Source organism: Miniopterus schreibersii, assembly GCF_964146895.1.
Source record: "Miniopterus schreibersii genome assembly, chromosome: 20".
Lineage (NCBI taxonomy): Eukaryota > Metazoa > Chordata > Mammalia > Chiroptera > Miniopteridae > Miniopterus > Miniopterus schreibersii.
Genome location: NC_138122.1, coordinates 4400808 through 4420585, shown reverse-complemented (window position 1 = coordinate 4420585; position 19778 = coordinate 4400808). Strand labels below are relative to the sequence as shown.

The following is a 19778-nucleotide window of genomic DNA, read 5'->3' as shown; positions in this document are numbered from 1 at the left end:
GCAGATGACACAATACCGTATATAGAGAACCCTAAACATTCCACCAAAACCCTACTAGAACTGATAAATGAATCTAGTAAAATAGAGTCTACAAAATAAATATCTATAATTCAGTTGCATTTTTATACACCAATAATGAACTATCAAAGGGAAACTAAGAAAACAATCCTATTCACAATTGCTTCAAAAAGAATGAAACACCTAAGAATAAATTTAACCAAGGATGTAAAAGACTTGTACTTGGAAAACTAGAAGACACTGAAGAAAGAAACTGAACAAAATACAAATAAGTGGAAGCTCTACTGTGCTCATGGACAGGAAGAATGAAAATCATTAAAATGTCCACACTACACAAAGCAATCTACAGATTCAACGCAATTCCTACCAAGATACCAATGGTGTATTTCACAGAACTACACCAAAAACTTATACGGAACCACAAAAGACCCCAAATAACAACAGCAAATTGAAGAAAGAACAACAAAGTTGGGAGAATCACACTACCTAATATCAAACTATACTACAAGGCCATAGTAATCCAAATGGCATGGTACTGGTGTAAAAGCAGACTTATAGATCAATGGAACAGAATAGAGAGCCCAGAAATAAACCACGCCATTATTGTCAATATTTGACAAAAGAGGCAAAAACATACAATGGGCTAAAGATAGCCTATTGAATAAATGGTGTTGGGAAAACTGGACAGAGTCATGCAAAAAAATAAAACTAGACCACCTTCCTACGCCATACACAAGAATAAAATCAAAATGGAATAAAGACTTAAATGTTAGGAGGCTAGAAACCAAAAAAATCCAAGAAGAAAAGATAGTAAATTTTTGGACATTTCTTGTAACAATTTTTTTTCCTGATATCTCTCCTTGGGCAATGGAATAAAAGAAAAAAATAGACAAATGGGACTACATCAAATTAAAAAAAGTTTTTGCCCAGCAAAGGAAATCAACAAAATGAAAAGACAACCCACTGAATGGGAGAACGTATTTGCCGATATATTTGATAAGGACTTAATATCCAAAATTCATAAAGAACTTATAAAACTCAACACCAAACAAGAAAACAATACAATTAAAAAATGGGTAAAGGACCTGAATACACACTTGTCCAAAGAGGACATAACAGACTGCCAAGAGACATATGAAAAGATGCTCAACATCATTAACCATTAGAGAAATGCAAATGAAAGCCACCATGAGATATCACCTCACATTGGTCAGAAAGGCTCTTATCAATCAATCAACCAACAACAACTGTTGGCAAGGGTGTGGAGAAAAGGGAGCCCTTGTGCACTGTTGGTGGGAATGCAGATGGGTGTAGCCACCGTGCAAAGTGGTATGGATATACCTGAGAAAATTAAAAATGGAACTGCCTTGTAACCCAGTGTATTCCACTTCTGAGAACTTATGTGAAGAAACCTGAAACACGAATTTCAAAGAATATATGCACCGGTAGGTAGGCCAGGTACACTGGTGATGGGTGTCTATCCCAGCCCCACAACAGGTGTGCGTGTGTGTGTGAATGGATGTGACTATGTGAATGTATGAATGTGTAGGACTATGAGTGTGTGAATGTGTGTGTGTGTATAAGCATGTATGACAGTGAGTGTGTGTGGGCATGTGTGTGACTGTGTGTGTTTCTATGGGACTGTGAATGTCAATGTGTATGAATGATTGTGCATGGGTGTGCATGAATGTGGGTGCCCCGGGAAGGGAGTTCTTTCATTGTAAGCTCAAGGTCGTAAATTTAGACCTCTGGTCCCATCTTCAGATGAAGTTAAAGTCCCAGGGAGACAGGGGCAGCCTTGACCAATGATGCCGTCTGCTTCTAACACGTGTCCTGTGGTGGACACATCACCAGTACAGCCCTGTGAGTCAGTGCTTTACAAGGTAAGTTCTACAATTTTCTATGATAGCACAATTATCATACGGAATTAATTATGTTCAGTGAAAACGTTTATTAATGTAAACATTTAAAATAGGATCTCAGAGGGAAGGGGGGAAGGAGAGTGGGAATAGATTAGCCAAAGAACTTATGAGCATAAACGAACAGCCCGTGGGCACAGTGGGTAGGTGGGGGGTTGGTGGTGTGAGAGATGGGTGAAGGGGAGAGGGGGGCAAATGGGGGACACCTGTAATACTCTCAACAATAAAAATAAATAAATAAATAAATAAATAAATAAATAAAACAGTCCATTCTAAGCCCTGTAGGCACTTCTCCGCTGGCTCCTTCATGGGCAGCTCTGTGGCACTGCTGGCCTGCGGGGTCGCCATGCTGGGTTCCCTCCGTCAGCTAAAGGTGGCTGTGCATCGGGGGGGCTGCTCGGCTGTCCTCAGGCCTGAGAAGGCGGTGGCTGGCCTGGCTGTGCCCCTCTGCACTTGCACACACAGTGGCCGCCCCCACACACGGCGTCCTTTGCTTCTCCCATAAGGTCTGTGAAGTAGACAGGAGGGAACTGAGGCTTGTCCAAGGCTGCTCAAGGCACCTCGGACCCCAGGCCCTTCTCATCACTGTGTGACCCGAGGCCTCCTGCGAGCAGGGGTTCAGGGAGCTTGAGCACGTCCCACCACTGTTCTGTTTTTAGGACCCGGACCTCTCTCTCTCTGTGGATGGTTTGATCCCAGTAAAAGATACAGAATGACATTTACCATTTTATCTTTTTGATGCACAGTTCAGTGGTGTTAAGTACATTATACTGTTGTGCGGCTGACACCACCATCATCTCATCACTGTTCCCATCTTCTCCAACTGAAACTCTGCCCCACCAAACCCCCCATCCCGCTCCCCATCCCCTGGTCACCTCCCTCTTACCTTCTGTCTCCGACTCCGACGGCCCCAGGGTCCTCGAGTGAGTGGAATCACAGTATTTGTCTTCGTGTGACTGCCTCTTTCACGGAGCAGAATGTCTCCAAGGTCCATCCAGGTTGTAGCCTGTGCCACTATGTCTTTCCTTTTTTAAAAAATTGAATCTATTGGGGTGATATTAATAATATTATATAGGTTGCAGGTGTGCAATTCTATACACATCATCTGTATATTGTATTGTGTGTTCACCACCCCAAGTCAAGTCTCCTCCCATCACCATTTATCCCTTTTCCCTTTGTAACCTCCCCCCACCCCCTCTATGGAATCACATTCCTGTTGTCTGGGTCTATGAGTTGTTTCTTTGCTTAATCCCTTCACCCTTTTCACTCAGCCTCACAACCTCCCACCCCTCTGACAGCTGTCAGTCTGTTCTCTATCAGTCTGTCTCTATTCTGTTAGTTTATTTTGTTCATTAGATTCCACATATAAGTGAAATAATATGGCATTAGTCTTTCTCTGACTGGCTGATTTCACTTACCATAATACACTCTAGGTTCACCCACGTTGTCGCAGATGATAATATTTCCTTCTTTTTTACAGCTGAGTAGTATTCCACTGTGTAAATGTACCACAGCTTTTCCCCCACTCATCTACCGATAGGCCCTTGGGCTGCTTCCAAATCTTGGCTATTGTAACAATGCTGCAATGAGCATCGGGGTGCATCTATTCTTTCAAATTAGTGTTTTGGGATTCTTTGGATATATTCCCAGAAGTGGAATCGCTGTGTCATAAACAGTTCCATTTTTAATATTTTGAGGAAACTCCACACTGTTTTCCTCAGTGGCTGCACCAGTCTGCATTCCCACCAGCAGTGCACAAGGGTTCCCTTTTCTCCAGGTCCTCACCACCACTTGTTTGTTGAATTATTGATGACTGCCATTCTGCCTGGTGTGAGGTGATATGTCAATGTGGTTTTAATTTGCATTTCTCTGATGATTAGTCACACCCAGCATCTTTTCATATGTTTCTTGGCCATCTGTATATCCTCTTTGGAGAAGTGTCTATTTAGGTCCTTGCTTAATTTTAATTGGATTTTTGGTTTTTTGGTGTTGAGTTTTACAAGTTCTTTATAAATTTTGATATTAAGCCCTTATCAGATGTATTTGTGAATATGTCCTCCCATTCAGTGGGTTTTCATCTTGTCGATGGTTTCCTTTGCTGTGCAAAAACTCTAGGTTGATGTAGTACCATTTGTTTTTCTTGCTTCCCTTGCCCGAGGAGATATATCAGAAAAAGTATTGCTATGGGCAATGTCCAGGATTTTACTATGTTCTCTTCTAGAATTTTTATGGTTTTTGAGTCTAATATTTAAGCCCTTAATCCATTCTGAATTTATTCTTGCTTATGGTATAAGAGGGTAGTCTGCTTTCATTTTTTTTCCCCCTTTCTTCCCAGTTTTCCCAACACCATTTATTAAATAGACTATCTTTACCCCATTGTATGTTCTTGTCTCCTTTGTCAAATATTAATTGACCATAACTTCGTGGGTTTATTTCTGGGCTTTTCATTTTGTTCCATTGCTACTTCCACACTGTTTTGATTACTATGGCTTTGTAACATAGTCTGATATCAGGTAGCATGATACCTGCAAATTTGTTCTTCTTTCTCATGATTGCTATGGCTGTACGTTTTGTTGTTTTTTGTGGTTCCATATCAATTTTTGTAATATTTGTTATAGTTCTGTGAAATACAGAACATTGGTATCTTGATAGGAATTTTGTTGAATCTATAGATTGCTTTGGGTGTTATGCACATTTTGTTGATGTTCATTTTTCCTGTCGATGAAGATGGTATATGCGTCCACTTATTTGTATCTTCAGTTTCTTTCTTCAGTGTCTTATGATTTTGTGAGTACGGGTCTACTACATCGTGGTTAAATTTATTTTTAGGTTTTTTATTTTTATCATGCAAGTGAAAGTGAGAATGTTTTCTTAGTTTCCCTTTGATAATTTATTCTTGGTATATAAAAATGCAACTGATTTCTGGATTTTTTTTGTCTCCTGCTACTGTTCTGAATTCATTTATCAGTTCTAGTTTTTGGTGGAATCTTTCAGTTTTTCTCTGTGCAGTATCATGTTATCTTCAAATAATGACAGTTTTCCTTCTTCCTTTTCAACTTGAATGCTTTTTATTTCTTCCTTTTTGAATTTTTTTATTATTTTATTGCTGTAGCTCTGAGTTCCAGGACTATGTTGAATAAATGTGGTGAAAGTAGACCTCCCTGTCCTGTTCCCGATCTTAAGGGAAATGCCTTTAGTATTTGCCCATTGAGTATGATGTTGGCTATGTGCTGGTCATATATGGCCTTCATTACCTTGAGGGATGTTGTCTCTATCCCCACTCTGCTGAGAGTTTTTATCATAAATGGGCGCTGGATTTTGTCAAATGCTTCTGCATCTATTGATATGATCATGTCATGTTTATTCTTTGTTTTGTTTTTATGCTGAATCCTATTTATTGATTTGCTGATATTGTACCAATCTTGCAACCCCGGAATAAATCCCAATTGACCATAGTGTATGATCTTTTTAACGTATGGCTGGATCCAGTTTGCTAATATTTTGTTGAGCAGTTTAGCATCTATGTTCATCAGTTATATTGATGTTTTATTGGAAGATTTTTTTGTAGTGTGTTTATCTGGTTCTGGAATTAGGGTATGCTTGCCTCATAAAATGACCTGGGAAGTCTTCCCTTGCCTTCAACTTTTTGGAATAATTTGAGAAGTACATGTATTTGTTCCTCTTTGACTGTTTGGTAAAATTCACCTGTAAAGCCATCCAGTCCAGCACTATTGCTTGTTGGGCGTTTTGGTATGTTTCCTTATTATTTTTTTTTGTTCATGGTCACCCAAGGATATTTTTTCCACTGATTTTTTTTTTTTTTTTTTTTTAGAGATTCTGAATGGAGTGAGGGGGGTAGGGATAGAGGAAGATAGAGAGAGAGAAAGAGAGAGAAAGATCAATATGGGAGAGACACATCTATTGGTTGCCTCCTGCACATGCTCTGACCAGGCCTGGGGATCAAACCTTCAACTCAGGTGCACGCTCTAGACTGGGAATCAAACCCCAGACCCTTTGTTGTACTGGCCAGTGCTCTAACCAGTGAGCAACACTGACCAGGGCTGTTGGGAGGTTTTGTTTCTTTGTTTGTTTGTTTTTAGCACTTCAATTTCATCAGTTGAAATCAGTCTATTCGGATTTTCAGCTTTTTCCTGATTGAGTATTGGAAGATTGTGTATGTCTAGGAATTTATCGATTTTGTTCAGTTTATCCATTTGTTGGCATATACTTGTTTGTACTCTTTCCTTAGGATCCTTTGTATTTTTGTGGAGTCAGTTGTTACTTCTCTTTCATTTCTGATTTTATTCATTCGGGTCTTCTCTCTCTCTTTTGTTCTTGATGAGTCTGGATAAAGGTTTGTCAATCTTGTTTATGTTTTCAAAGAACCAGCTCTTGGTTTCACTGATCTCTCTCTCACACTCTTTTTTGCTGTTGTTGTTAATCTTCAGCTGAGGATATTTTTTCCATTGATTTTTAGAGAGAGTAGAAAGGAGGAGGAAAGAAGAGAGAGAGAGAGAGAGAGAGAGAGAGAGAGGGGGGGGGGAGGGAAACATTGAGGTGAGAGAGGCATATTGAATGGTTGCCCCTTGCACACACCCGGACTGGGGCTGGGTACTGAACCTGCATCCCAGTTATGTGCTCTGGAGAGGTAATTGAACCCATGGTCCTTTGGTGGTTGTGCTGGTGCTCTAACCACTTAGACACCCTGGCCAGAGCTTCTTTGACCTCTTGAATTTTTTTTAAGACTCAGTTTCATTTAGTTTTGCTCTGATCTTCATTTTTGCCTTCCTTCTGCTCACTTTGAGCTTTGTTTGTTATTCTTTTTCTGGTTCCTCTAAGTGTAAAGTTAGATTATTTATTCTAGGTTTTTCTTGTTTCTTGAGGTAGGCCTGTAATGTTAGGAGTTTCCCTCGTAGGACTGCTTTTCCTGTGTCCCATGTCTTTTGGTTTGTAGTGTTGTCATGATCATTTGTCTCAAGGTATCTTTTGACGTTTGTCCCCTTAATCTCATTGTTAACACATTCATTGTTTAGTAGCATGTTATTTAGCCTCCATGTCTTTGTTTTACAGATTTTGCTTTTGTTTTCCTTGGTTTTTGTTTTTAATTTTACAAAATAATTATTTTCCTGGTGGCAAAATGTACACAACCTAAGATGTAAAATTTGTACCACACTTAAGTATACAATTCAGTAGCTTTAAGTATATTGGTGTCGTACAACTATCAGCAACATCCACCTCCAGAACTTTCTTTTTTTTTTTTTTTTTGCTTCTCATTTATCTTTTCTTTTTTACTGAATTGGTTGGGGTGACATTGTTTAGTAAAATTATATAGGCTTCAGGTGTGTAACATTCTTTAATACATCACCTGTATATCAGGTTTTTTTCTTGTGATTGATTTCTAGTGTTATACCATTATGGTCAAAGCAGTTCTTCATGTGATTTGAATCTTCTTAAATTTATTGAGACGTGTTGTTTTTCCTAACATGTGGTTTAGCCTACAAAATGTTTCATGCACTCGTGATAAGAATGTATATTCTGCTGCTTTGGGGTGAAATCCTCTGAAGATATCAATTAAATCCATTTGATGGAGAGTGTCATTTAAGGCTGCCATGTTCTTGTTGATTTTCTGTCTGGAAGATCTATCCATTCATGTCTATGGAGTGTTAAAATCCCCTACTATGTCTGTACTACTCTCAGCCTCTCCCTTTATGTCCATCAAGATTTGCTTTACATATTTAGGTGCCCCTATGTTGGGTGCATACATCTTCACATGGGTTACATTCTCTTGCTGGATTGCTCCCTTTATCATTATGTAGTGTCCTCCTTTGTCCCTTAATATAGTTTTTGTTTTCAAGTCTATTTGTCAGATACAGGTATTGCTACTCCAGCTTTTTTTTCATTCTCATTTTCAAGAACTATCTTTTTTCCATCTCTTTACTTGCTGTCTATATAGCTTTCTTCCTGAGATAGGTCTCTTGTTGACAGTATATATATGGGTCCTATTTTCTTATCCATTCATCTACCATGGCTTTTGCTTGAAGCATTTCAACCATATATATTTAAACTAATTATTGATAGGTACGTATATATTACCATTTTACTGTTTTAACTATGTTCCTCTGTTTCCCCCCATTTTCTTGACCCTTTAACAGTTCTTGTAATACTGGCTTGGGGTTAACAAACTCCTTTAGGTTTTTCTTGTTTGGAAAGCTCTTTATTTCTTCATCAATTTTAAACGATAGCCTTGCTGGAGAGAGTAGTCTTGGGTGTAGGCCCTTGCTTTTCATCACTTTGAATAGTTCATGCCAATCTCCTCCGGCCTGAAATGTTAATGTTGAAAAATCAGCTGACAGTCTTCTGGGAGCTCCCTTGTAGACAACTGACTGCCTTTCTCTCGCTGCTTTTAAGATTCTGTTTGTCTTTAACTTGTTAAAATGCCTTTATCCATTTTCATTGTGATGTGTCTTGGGGTGGGTCTTTTTGAGTTCATCTTGTTTGGGACTCTGTGCTTCTTGGACTTGTGTGTCTTTTTCCTTCACCCAGTGAGGGAAGTTTTCAGTCATTATTTCTGTTAATAGGTTCTGGATGCCTTGCCCTTTCTTTTCTCCTTCTTGCACTCCTGTAATGAGGTTGTCGCTATGCTTCATGTTGTTCCAAAAGTCCCTTAAACTCTCCTCCGTTTGTACATTTCTTTTTTCCTTTTGCTGCTCTGACTGGGTTTCTTCTGCTGCCTCATCCTTCACATCACTGATTCCATCCTTGGCTCATCAAACACACTGTTTATTTCCTCATTTCAGATATTGTACTTTTTATTTCTGACTGGTTCGTCTTTATGCTTTTTTTTTTTTCTTTTTTTATGCTTACTCTCTCTAGGGTCTCACTGATTTCATCCATTCTTCCCTTCAGTTCCTTTAACATCCTTGTAACCATTTTTTGGAACTCCATATATGGTAGAGAGCTTGCCTCCATTTCCTTTAGCTTTTTTTCTGGGGGTGTCTCCTGTTGTTTAATTTGGGGCATGTTCCTTTGTGTCCCCACTTTGGCTGCGTCTTTGTGTTTGTTTCTATGGTATAGTCTTCTTGCTCCCCTGAGCTGATTGCTTCAGGAATGTCCCTTGTGTGTGTTATGTGGGCTCTCCTGTTGTAGTTGAGTCTTGATTGCTATTGTTTAGTTTGTGTGTGTGGTCGATCCTTAGGCTGGCTGACTGTGCAAATCAACCTTGACCACAGTGTTCAAGCTTTTGTGCAGATGCTGACCACATGGAGCAGAATTCTCCTCATCGGGTTCTGGTGCCTACACAGATCTCCCTGTGGACATGTTGCTTCTTAACCTAATTGTGTCCTGCTCTGATGTCATCTGAAGCTGGCCACTGGGTGTGTTGGTCCTGAGGCCTCCTGGGAGGGACTCTGGTGCTGGCCAATGCCAGAAGCTTCCTGTGACTGGCCCTGGACAACCTGTTGGAGCTACAAAGAAACTCAGTTTGTGGCTGCCTCTGCTGGGCCTGAGTGAGAGCAAGAAGGTCCAAGCGCCACCCTAAGGCTGGCTGGGGAGCTGACCACTGCTGGGGCCGTTAAGACTTTTAGAATGAGAGTAACATGATCTGATTTATATTTTTTAAAGATCACTCTGATTTTTATTTAAATTGTAATAATTTGTTAAAATAAGTTTAAAAATCTTTCCTTTAGAGTTGACATTCAATATTAGTTTCAGGTGTACAACATGGCGGGTAGACATTTGTGTAACTTACAGAGTGATCCCCTTGATAAGTCTAGTATGGGGTCTCCTTTAACAGGGTATTAGTCCTATTCCTGAGGACTCCACCCTCATGATCTAATCATGATCAAAGGCCCCTACTTTTCACTTATTTTTAATTGAATTTATTGAGATGTCATTGTTTAGTAAAATTGTATTGGATTTTGGTGTGCAATTCTATAATGCATCATCTGTATATTGTATTGTGTGTTCACCACCCCAAGTCAAGTCTTCTCCCATCACCATTTATGCCCCTTTATCTTCTTCTACGTCCCCCCAACCCCCTTTCCCTCTGGAGTTCACTCTGTGATTTGACATTTGAAATGATATTTGAGATATGTCCTTTTACAGGTAGGATTGAGCCAGATGAAGAGGGTGGGATACCTTCAGGTACAGAGAGTGGGCATGTGGCCTGGAGGCAGGAGAGATGAAGACCAGAGAGACCAGAGCACACGTCTCTCAGGTGCCTGTGAGTGAGGACTCAGGGCAGGGAAACAGAAGACCCTCCATGGGGGGGACGAGGCAGAGGGGAAGGCGAGCCGAGCACAGAGTGGTGAGAGCAGAGGAGATACGGGGCCCATCATGGGCTGGCAGGGCAGGATGATAGGGGACTGTGGGAGGGGCTGGGCAGGGGCACAAGGGGCTGAGGGAATGGGCAGGGCAGGGAGGTCAGGGGACTGTGGAAAGGGGCAGGTAGACGGGACAGGGAACACTCCATGGGGGGAAAAGGGACCCTCCATGGAGGAGACAGTGTTCCCTGTCACCTCTACTTTCTCCCCTGTCCCTCCAGCCCTGTCCCCTTCATGGACAGTCCCCTGTCTCCCTACCCTGTACCCTCCATGGAGGGTTCCTTGTCCCCCTGACCTCTCCCCTCCATGGAGTGTCCCCTCCCCCTCCCCTGTACCCTCCATGGAGGGTTCCTTGTCCCCCTGACCTCTCCCCTCCATGGAGTGTCCCATCCCCCTCCCCTGTACCCTCCATGGAGGGTCCCGTCCCCTTGCCCATTCCATTCCATCGAGGGGTTCAGTGTCCTCCCTGCCCTCTCACCTCAGTGGAGCCTCCCCTGTGCCCCCTGACGTGTACCCTCCATTGAGGGTTCCCTGTGCACCCTACCCTGTACCTTCCATGGAGGGTCCCGTCTCCTTGCCAATTCCCCTCCATGGGGGAGTTTCCTGTCCTCCCTACATTGTACCCTCCATGGAGGGTCCCCTGTCCCCCTGCCCTCTCACCTCCATGGAGGGTCCCATCCCCTTCCTCATTCCTCTCCATGGAGCGGTCCCCCGTCTTCTCTACCTTGTGCCCTCCATGGAAGGTCTCCTGTCCCCCTGCCGCCTCATGTCCTTGCCTATTCCCCGCCAGAGGGGGTTCCCTTGTCCCCCTTGCCATGTACCCTTCATGAAGCATTCCCTCCTCTCTTCCCTGTTCCCTCCATGGGGGTTCCCTGTCCTTCTTACCCCGAACCCTCCAAGGAGGGTTCTGACCCTCCTGCTCTGTTCCCTACGTGGTGGGTTCCCTGTCCCCTAGCTTCTCACCTCCCCGGAGGGTCCCCTATCCCTACAGCCCTGGTCCTCCATGGATGGCCCCCTATCTCCCCTACCCTCTCACCTCCACGGATGGTCTCCTGTCCCCCTGCCCTGTAGCCTCTACGAAGGGCTCCCTGTCCCCCTAGTCTCTCACCTCCACGGAGGGTCCCCTGTCCCCCTCTCCTCTCACCTCCATGAAGAGTCCCCTGTCGCCCTGCCCTGTAGCCTCCACGAAGGGTTCCCTGTCCCCCTGGCCTCTCACCTCCATCGGGTGTCCCATCCCCCTCCCCTGTACCCTCCATGGAGGGTCCCATCCTCTTGCCCATTCCATTCCATGGGGGTTCACTGTCCTCTCTGCCTCTCACCTCAATGGAGCCTCCCCTGTCCCCCTGCCCTGTTCCCTCCATGGGAGGTTCACTGTCCACCCTACCTGTACCTTCCATAGAGGTTTCTGTCTCCTTGCCAATTCCACTGCCCCCCTAAACTCTCACCTCCATGGAGGGTCTCCTGTCTGCCTGGCTTCTCTCCTCCATGGAGGGTCCCCTATCCTCCTGCGCTGTACCCTCCATGAAGAGTTCCCTGCCCCCCTGGCCTCACACCTCCATGGAGCATCTCCTGTCCCCCTAATGTCTTACCTCCACAGAGGGTCCCCTGTCCCCCTAGTGTCTTACCTCTGCCCTGTCCCCTCCATGGAGGGTGCCCTGTCCCCCTGGCCTCTCACCTCCATGTAGGGTCTCCTGTCCCCTAGCGTCTCAGCTCCATGGAGGCTCCCCTGTCCTCCTTCCCTGTTCTATCCATGGAGATACCCTAATCTCCCTGCCCTGTCCCCTCCATGGAGGGCCCCTGTCTCCTGGGCCTCTCGCCTCCATGGAGGGTCCCCTGCCCCCTAGCCTCTGACCTCCATGGAGGGTCCCCTGTCCCTCTACCCTGTACCCTCCATGGAGGTTTCCCTGTCCCACTGACCTCTCCCCTCCATGGAGTGTCCCATCCCCTCCCCTGTACCCTCCATGGACGGTCCCGTCCCCTTGCCCAATCCATTCCATGGAGGGGTTCACAGTCCTCCCTGCCCTCTCACCTCAATGGAGCCATCCCTGTCCCCCTTGCCCAGTACCCTCCATGGAGCATTCCCTCCTCCCTTCCCTGTACCCTCCATGGGGGTTCCCTGTCCTTCCTACCCAGTACCCCCCAAGAAGGGTCCCGACCCCCCTGCTCAGTTCCCTCCATGGAGGGTACCCTGTCCCCTACCCTCTTCTCTCCATGGAGGGTCCCCCGTCCCCCTGCCCTGTACCCTCAATGAAGGGTTTCCTGTCCCCCTAGCCTCTCACCTCCATGGAGTGACCCATCCCCCTCCCCTGTACCCTCCATGGAGGGCCCTGTCCCCTTGCCGATTCCATTCCATGGGGGTTCACTGTCCTCTCTGCCTCTCACCTCAATGGAGCCTCCCCTGTCCCCCTGCCCTGTGCCCTCCATGGGGTTCCCTATGCACCAACCTCTACCTTCCATGGAGGTTTCTGTCTCCTTGCCAATTCCACTGTCCCCCTCACCTCTCACCTCCATGGAGGGTCCCCTGTCCCTCTGCCCTGTACCCTCAATATAATGTCCCCAGTGCCCCTGCCCTTTCCCCTCCATGGAGGGTCCCCCGACCTCCCCTCTCACCTCCATGGAGGGTCCCCCAACCTCCCCTCTCACCTCCATGGAGGGTTCCCCGACCTCCCCTCTCACCTCCATGGAGGGTTCCCCGACCTCCCCTCTCACCTCCATGGAGGGTCCCCCGACCTCCCCTCTCACCTCCATGGAGGTTCCCTGACCTCCCCTCTCACCTCCATGGAGGGTTCCCTCTCCTGCCCTCTCACTTCCATGGAGGGTCCCCTGTCCTCCCCTCTCAGCTCCATGGAGGGTCCCCTGTCCTCCCTCCCCTCTCAGCTCCATGGAGGGTCCCTTATCTCCTCTGCCCTGCACTCTCCATGAAGGGTCCCCTCTCCCCCCTCCTTCGTCCCTTCCATGGGGGTCTTCTGTTTCCCTGCCCTGTGTCGTCACTCACAGGCCCCTGAGAGGTGTGTGCTCTGGTCCTCGGTGTTCATCTGTCCGGTCTCCAGGCCGCATTTCCACTGTCTGGACCTGAAGCGCATCTCACCGTCTTCATCTGTCTAAATCCTACCCTCTCAAATATCATTTCAAATGTCAAATCACGAGTGATCTTTAAAAAATATAAATCAGATCATGTCATTCTCATGACTAAAAGCCTTACTGGTTGTGAGAGTATTTACAAATCAACCAAGGGCTTTTTAATTGTTTTCCTGCCTGCCCTCTCCTGCACCCCAGCCAGCCTGGCTCTCCCTGCCCTGGGGGAACTTGCTGTCCCTTTGGGGGTCGCTTTCCCAGTTCTCCATGTGGCCAGCTCTGTCTCAACAGCCAAGTCTGAGTTTAAATATGACAAGATCTTGGAGAACCCTTCTCTGAGCCTGGTGGAGAGTCACGCTGCTAGGGCCCAAACCCAGTCTTGTGGGGCATCATGTGGCAATAGGTCACAGAACATAAGTCGGCCCACAGTGGTAAGATAGGTCATAGCGGTAACCTAGCAACCATGGCAGTTGGGCCACCGTAGCCCAGTGTTCCTTTAGTGTTGTTATTTTTTTTTAAATCAGTGAATGAGCATTTCTTGAGCACCAACAAACTTCATACCCTCCAGGCTACCCACAGAAGGTGTAACCAGGTGTCTTGAATGTAGGATACGGGCTGGAGGGTGGGTCAGAGATGCCATGCGAGGGATACAACCCACGCTGTTCCCTTTGAGGCTGGAGGAAGAAACCACAGGTCAAGGTTTTCGGGAGGCCCCTGGAAGGTGGGAGTGGCTTTGGCAGGGACACAGAAGGGAACCGTCCCATAAGGACAGAATCCTGTCAGCACCCCATGAGCAGGGGACAGGGTTTCCTGGACCCTCTGGGGAGGATTACAGTTTGATGAACCTGCCTCAGATTTCTGACCCCCAGTACCTGGGATCACACACTTTGTGGTGTGGGCCACTCCATGTGAGGTCATTTGTTAGGGCAGCAATAGAAAACCAATACAATCCCTGTCACTCCCTAGTCAAATTATGTCAGTCATTTGTCCTTGCCCTGGGGGGTGCCCTGGGGGTGGCCTGGAAGCTGCCCCTCCAGCTTCTGACCTGCCCCCGGGGCCTTGCAGGCCCAGCTCCATGGCCTGACAAGTAGGGCTGCCAGATATAGCAAGTCAACACATAAAATATTTTATGAAGCATGACTGCTGGAAGACTAAATGTTTTTTTATCTGAAATCAAATATAATTGGGCGCCTGTTGACAAGGCTCTTGAGTCCAGAGTACCAGAAACACAGCCTGATTCCAGAGGCTGGGTCACTCATGAGATACCAGGTGCTCCTGCAGGGAAGTCTCCACATCAGTCAAGTGGGATGGGACAGAAAGCTCCCTAATCATTCAGGCCCAAGCAGCTGGGAGACTAGGCTCCGGGAGGCTATAGGGATCCAGGCTACTATGCCTGGAGGGCCCTCCAGGACACAGCCACCTGGGGGCAGCAGCACCTAGTGCTTGAGGCTCCTCCGTGAGTCCAGTGCCCTGAACTAGTTTGGGGTCGCTCAGTCACTCCGCAAATGCTGGCAGGGCCGATGGTGACAGCAGGACTGCGGGACAGGAATGTGGCCTGGCTCAGAGGGAGATCCAGGGCCAGCCACACAGGGTGTCCAGGGCTTTGAGGAAGGGGCTCCAGGAAGCCTTGTCCCCAAAGGCTGCTGGCCTCCAAACTCTTCCTGAGCCCCCACAGTAAAAGCCCACCCCCCAGCCCAGCCCTGGCCCTCCTGCCTCACACCCAGTGAACAGCTGGTGGGGCCCTCAGCCTGTGCTCTTGCTGCCCCTGCTTGTCAGGAGTGGGCAATGCCCCCCAGTCACCCCCTAAAGTACCAACAGGGCCCTGCAGTCCTGGGCTTTGCTTATAGCCTGCCCAGCCCTGGGTGTGCAGCAGGTGAGTGGTGGGCCCTCGCCCGTCTCCCACCCACAGAGCCATCCCTGAAGTCAGGGTCCAGGTGTTTGTCTCCACCCACCAGTACCAGTGTTGCCTGCTCCCACCTCTGCCCGGCTGCATCGGAGCTGTTCCCACACCGGGCCTGCCCCGACGGGTGCCTGGTCCTGCCCCCAGCTCTAGCCCCACATCTAAAGGAGGCAGGGGCCACTCCCAGCGCTGGCTCTAGGCAAGAGGTTCAGGCAGTTCCTGGCCCATGGCAGGGCTTTGTATACCCCAGGGGCCTTTGAAGTTCCACCCCTCCCAGCACTGGCTGACCAGCATGGCCCTGACTGTTGGAGGCTTGGCTGACAGCGGGAGTCAGGAGGCTCCTACCTTGGCCAAGCCGTGAGAATTCCCGGATCCCGGTACAGGGAAGGCTGGGTGAGCACATGCCCCACCTGCAGTTCACTTGCCACCTTTGTCCAGTGGCTGAGGACTCTCTTGCCTCTCACACTGTAATGCCCCTATAGCATGGGCTCCCCTCGAGCTGCAGGTTCTGACCTGTGGTCTGGGTGGGGCCTGCAGCTCGGGTAAGGAGGCCACACTGTGAGCAGTGGGCTTCCCAGCTCATTACTTCCAGAAAGACGAGTTCAATTGCTGTGCTGCCCGAGTCAGTGCTTTAGGCAAAACCGGGAGGATGCAACTCTGAACCCAGCCTGCAGCACCCCAGGTCTCATGGGAGGGTCCTGAGCAAAGTCTGCACTGAGGAGAGCAGTTTGGGGACTCGGGGACACGCACGAGGAGGCTTGGAATCCAGGCTGCAGCGCTGTCTCTGGAGCACCCAGGCCTGTGCACAGCTCTTGTGTTCCAGCCTCGGCAAGGAATTTGGTTTATTTTCCTCTATATATTGCTGAATCCAACAAAGGAGGTGCGTTCAATTTGCTGATATTTAGTTTGGAACTTTTGCATCTGTTTCTGAGAGAAAATAGACCCTCATAGAATTTATCAGCTTTACCCCATTTAAGATTGAGGTTTTCTTTGTGAGATGGTCTCTATTTACAGAGTTGATTCCTTAAGTAGATATTGGATTGTTCAGATTTTCTATTTTTTTCTTACACACCTTTGGATAACTTGAGTTTTTCTAGGAATTTATTATCTCTTCAAATTTTCAAATTTATTGGCCTGGACTTATTGGCAAAATTGTGTAATGGTTAGTGTTAGGCTCCACCTCTGTCACTGAAGAAGTATGGACTCTTGGTGGGTATATTAACTGCTTGGGCATCACAGTGGTGCTGGGGTCTTTGGTTGGGTTCTCCAGCTGTTAGCCACATAGGGCTACATATATCTCTTTCTGATTTACAGTCTTTCTTTAGATATGTTAACACCTTCAATTAGGCTTTGGTGTAAATTAAATCTTGGCACAGAGACTCTAGGTCCCTTTAAAGGTTTATTGTCTCTGTTCTAACTTTTTTCCCCTATTTTTTCTTTTTGGGGTTGCTTCAATGTTACTGAGCCGTGTCACCTGTATGTAGCTGAACTGTTCACCAGAAATACTGCCACATTTACTCTTACCTGCATTAGACAAAATTCATCTCACTGTGCCCTTCTGTCACTGATCATTTCCATTAGAATCATCTGTGCCAATCCGAGGCCAAAAATGGCATCTTACTGGCAGCAGGAGCTGTAAGAAATGCATAGTAAAGCTTCTCTGCTGGACACTCAGCTCTAAGTCTTACAGTCTAGGAAGACATGTTCTACGAAGGAGTCTGAGTGTTCTTTCTCATAGCACTCAATTTTCTGTTGAGGAATGGCTGGGAAACTCTGACTCACTTCTGTGTATCCACATGTCCAAAGTTTCAAATCAAGATATGTCATTTATTTAAAATATCTTGCATATACATAAACATCTTACAAAGTCATTCATCCATTCAACAAATGTTTATTGATCACATCCTAGGAGCTAAGAACTGTTCTAGGCCCTGGGTATACAGCAATAAACAAAAAGACAAAAATCCCTGATGTCATGTAGCTATTGTGGTTCAACACACTAACTCCTATTAAGTTGGACATTCAGTACTACCCCTTTCTAATATTTCAACATTTAAAATCAAGGCTGGTCTAGAAAAGAAAAGGCTTATGATCAGCTGTTCATATGACAATCCTTGAGGCTTTGAAGATGTGTAAGGTTTCTTGGAAAGAGTCTGCAGCTGCACAGAGCCAAGCCTGGTAAATGACATGGTGATGCAGTTGGTGAAGAGCATTTATCTAGAGCCAGGATAAAATAATGAGGTGGACTGCTCCGCTGGACTGCGTGCCTCTAGAAAGCAGGGACTCTGTCCTGTGTATCCCTCATTTCCCCATTGCTGGCACACTGCCTGGCATTTAGTGGGTATTTAATGAAATTAAGTGCCACTCCCTTGGTGATCTCATCTAGTCTGTTTAAATACCACCTAGAAAGAAGTAACTCCCAAATGTGTATCTTCGGTTCAGAATTTGCCTCTGAATTTGACTCCTATATCCAATTTCCCTCTCATCCTACCTGGCTGGCTGTTCTCTATATATCTTTAACTTAATATGTTCAAAATAAAATTGTTATCCCTCCTCTACCCCACTCCTAAACTGTTCCACCCAGTCTGCCCCTACTCGGTCAATGACAGCTTCACCCTTCCCTCACAGTTGCTCAGGGTAAAAATCTTGAAGCTATTCTTGAGTCCTTCCTTTCTCTTACAGCCCACTTCTTTTCCACCAAAATATCCTTACGGTGCTCACTTTGGCAGCACACGTACTACAACTGGAATGATACAGAGATTAGCATGGCCCTTGCACAAGGATGACACACAAATTCTTGAAGTGTTCCATAATTTATATATATATACACACATATATATTCTTCTGGCTCTACCTTCAAAATCTGTATTTCCAGATTCTGTCTACTTCTCAGTCTTCACCAGGTTCAATCTATCGTTATAACTTGTTTGCATTTTTACGAGTCTCCTGACTTGTCTCCCAACTTCTGCTTTTGCCTCCTGGCCGTCTATTCTCCCCACGTCAGCCGGACTGACCTGTCAGACATAAGTCACATCATAGACCTCTTCCAGCGGCCTCCCCAATTTCTCCAAGTCCAAGTCCTTAAAACACACTTTGCCCCCACCACGTTTTCTACCCCCTTGGCTCCTTATTGCAGCCATTCCCTGGCCGCCGTGCTGACCCTTAGGCGACTCCGGGCCTCGGACGACGCCCCCGGCGGGGCTCCCGCTTCCCCGCCCCCGCCCCCCCCCCCCCCGCAGGGCTCCCGCTTCCCGCCCCCCCCAGCAAGGGCTCCCGCTTCCCCTCCCCCCCCGCAGGGCTCCCGCTTCCCCGCCCCCGCCCCCCCCCCCAGCAAGGGCTCCCGCTTCCCGCCCCCCCCAGCAAGGGCTCCCGCTTCCCCTCCCCCCCCGCAGGGCTCCCGCTTCCCCGCCCCCGCCCCCCCCCCCAGCAAGGGCTCCCGCTTCCCGCCCCCCCCAGCAAGGGCTCCCGCTTCCCCTCCCCCCCCGCAGGGCTCCCGCTTCCCCGCCCCCCCCGCAGGGCTCCCGCTTCCCCGCCCCCGCCCCCCCCAGCAAGGGCTCCCGCTTCCCGCCCCCCCCAGCAAGGGCTCCCGCTTCCCCGCCACCGCCCCCCCCCCGCAGGGCTCCCGCTTCCCCGCCCCCGCCCCCCCCCCCAGCAAGGGCTCCCGCTTCCCGCCCCCCGCGGGGCTCCCGCTGTCCTTCCCAGCGTTTCTGGGCGCTCACCGCCACTTACCCCCAAAAACGCAGCCTCCGTGACGAGCAAACAGAAAAGGGGCTTTGGGTCGCTCCGCGCGCCGCCGAATCCTCGGCACCCGGAACCGGGCCGCTCAGTGAACAGCCGGGCAGGCGCGCCCGGGAAGGACCGACCCAGGCTGACCTCGAGAGCGTGCGCTCAGCGGAGGCTCGGGGACAGGGCTCCCGGCAACAGCTGGCTGTACAGAGGGGGCGCTCGGGAGCACAGCCGCGACTGCAGCCCAGCCCGCAGCCCGCAGCCCGCAGCCCGCAGCCCGCAGCCCGCAGCCCGCAGCCCGCAGCCCGCGCTCCCTCCGGCGGAGCCCACGCCGCCTGCGCGGCTCGGAGCCGGTGTGCGGGGCACTCGGGGAGGAACCGACGCTGCCACAACGGAGCCGGCCCGCGTCGGCCCCGTACTAGGCACCGCCCGGCTTCTTCCTGGGGCGTTCCCGTTACCTGGACTTGGAAAGGGACGCTTCTGGGAGGGGGCGCGGGATCTGGGGACTTCGCCGGGGAGCGAGCGGAGGCTTCCCCGCGGCGCAGGCGCCCGGAACCCTAAGTCAGGGTCGCGGTTTCCGTCCGCGCAGCCGCTCCCGCCGCTCCCGGAAGCTGCGCTCGCTGCCCCGGTAACGGCCCCGGCGGCGTGGGGGGCGGCGGCGGCGCGGCCCGGGGCCTGCAGGAGGCGGTGAGCGGGCGCGTCCGCACCGCGGGGCGGAGGAGGGGCTGGGGCCGCCCCCGGCTGTGCGGCCGCCGCTGGGCGCGGGCGGGGGCTGCGGGCGGGGGAGAGGGAGGGCGGGGGAGGGAGGGCGCGGGCGGG

At 48.6% G+C, this 19778-nt stretch overlaps 1 protein-coding gene and 1 long non-coding RNA gene across 2 annotated transcripts in view; one reads left to right on the top strand and one right to left on the bottom strand.

The window, feature by feature from the left end:
* Positions 1–1951: 1951 nt before the first annotated feature.
* LOC308550138 lies at positions 1952–16839 on the bottom strand. Its single transcript, XR_013997843.1, has 3 exons — positions 16758–16839; positions 2824–2981; positions 1952–2445 (listed from the first exon to the last, which is right to left on the bottom strand). It is a non-coding gene; the product is annotated as an uncharacterized lncRNA (long non-coding RNA).
* Positions 16840–18966: 2127 nt separating this feature from the next.
* Positions 18967–19778, top strand: part of JHY (junctional cadherin complex regulator) — a 102211-nt gene continuing 101399 nt past the window's right edge. Inside the window, exon 1 of the mRNA XM_081122757.1 lies at positions 18967–19646. The gene's annotated coding sequence lies outside the window, so the exon portion shown is untranslated. The remainder of the gene's footprint in view (positions 19647–19778) is intronic.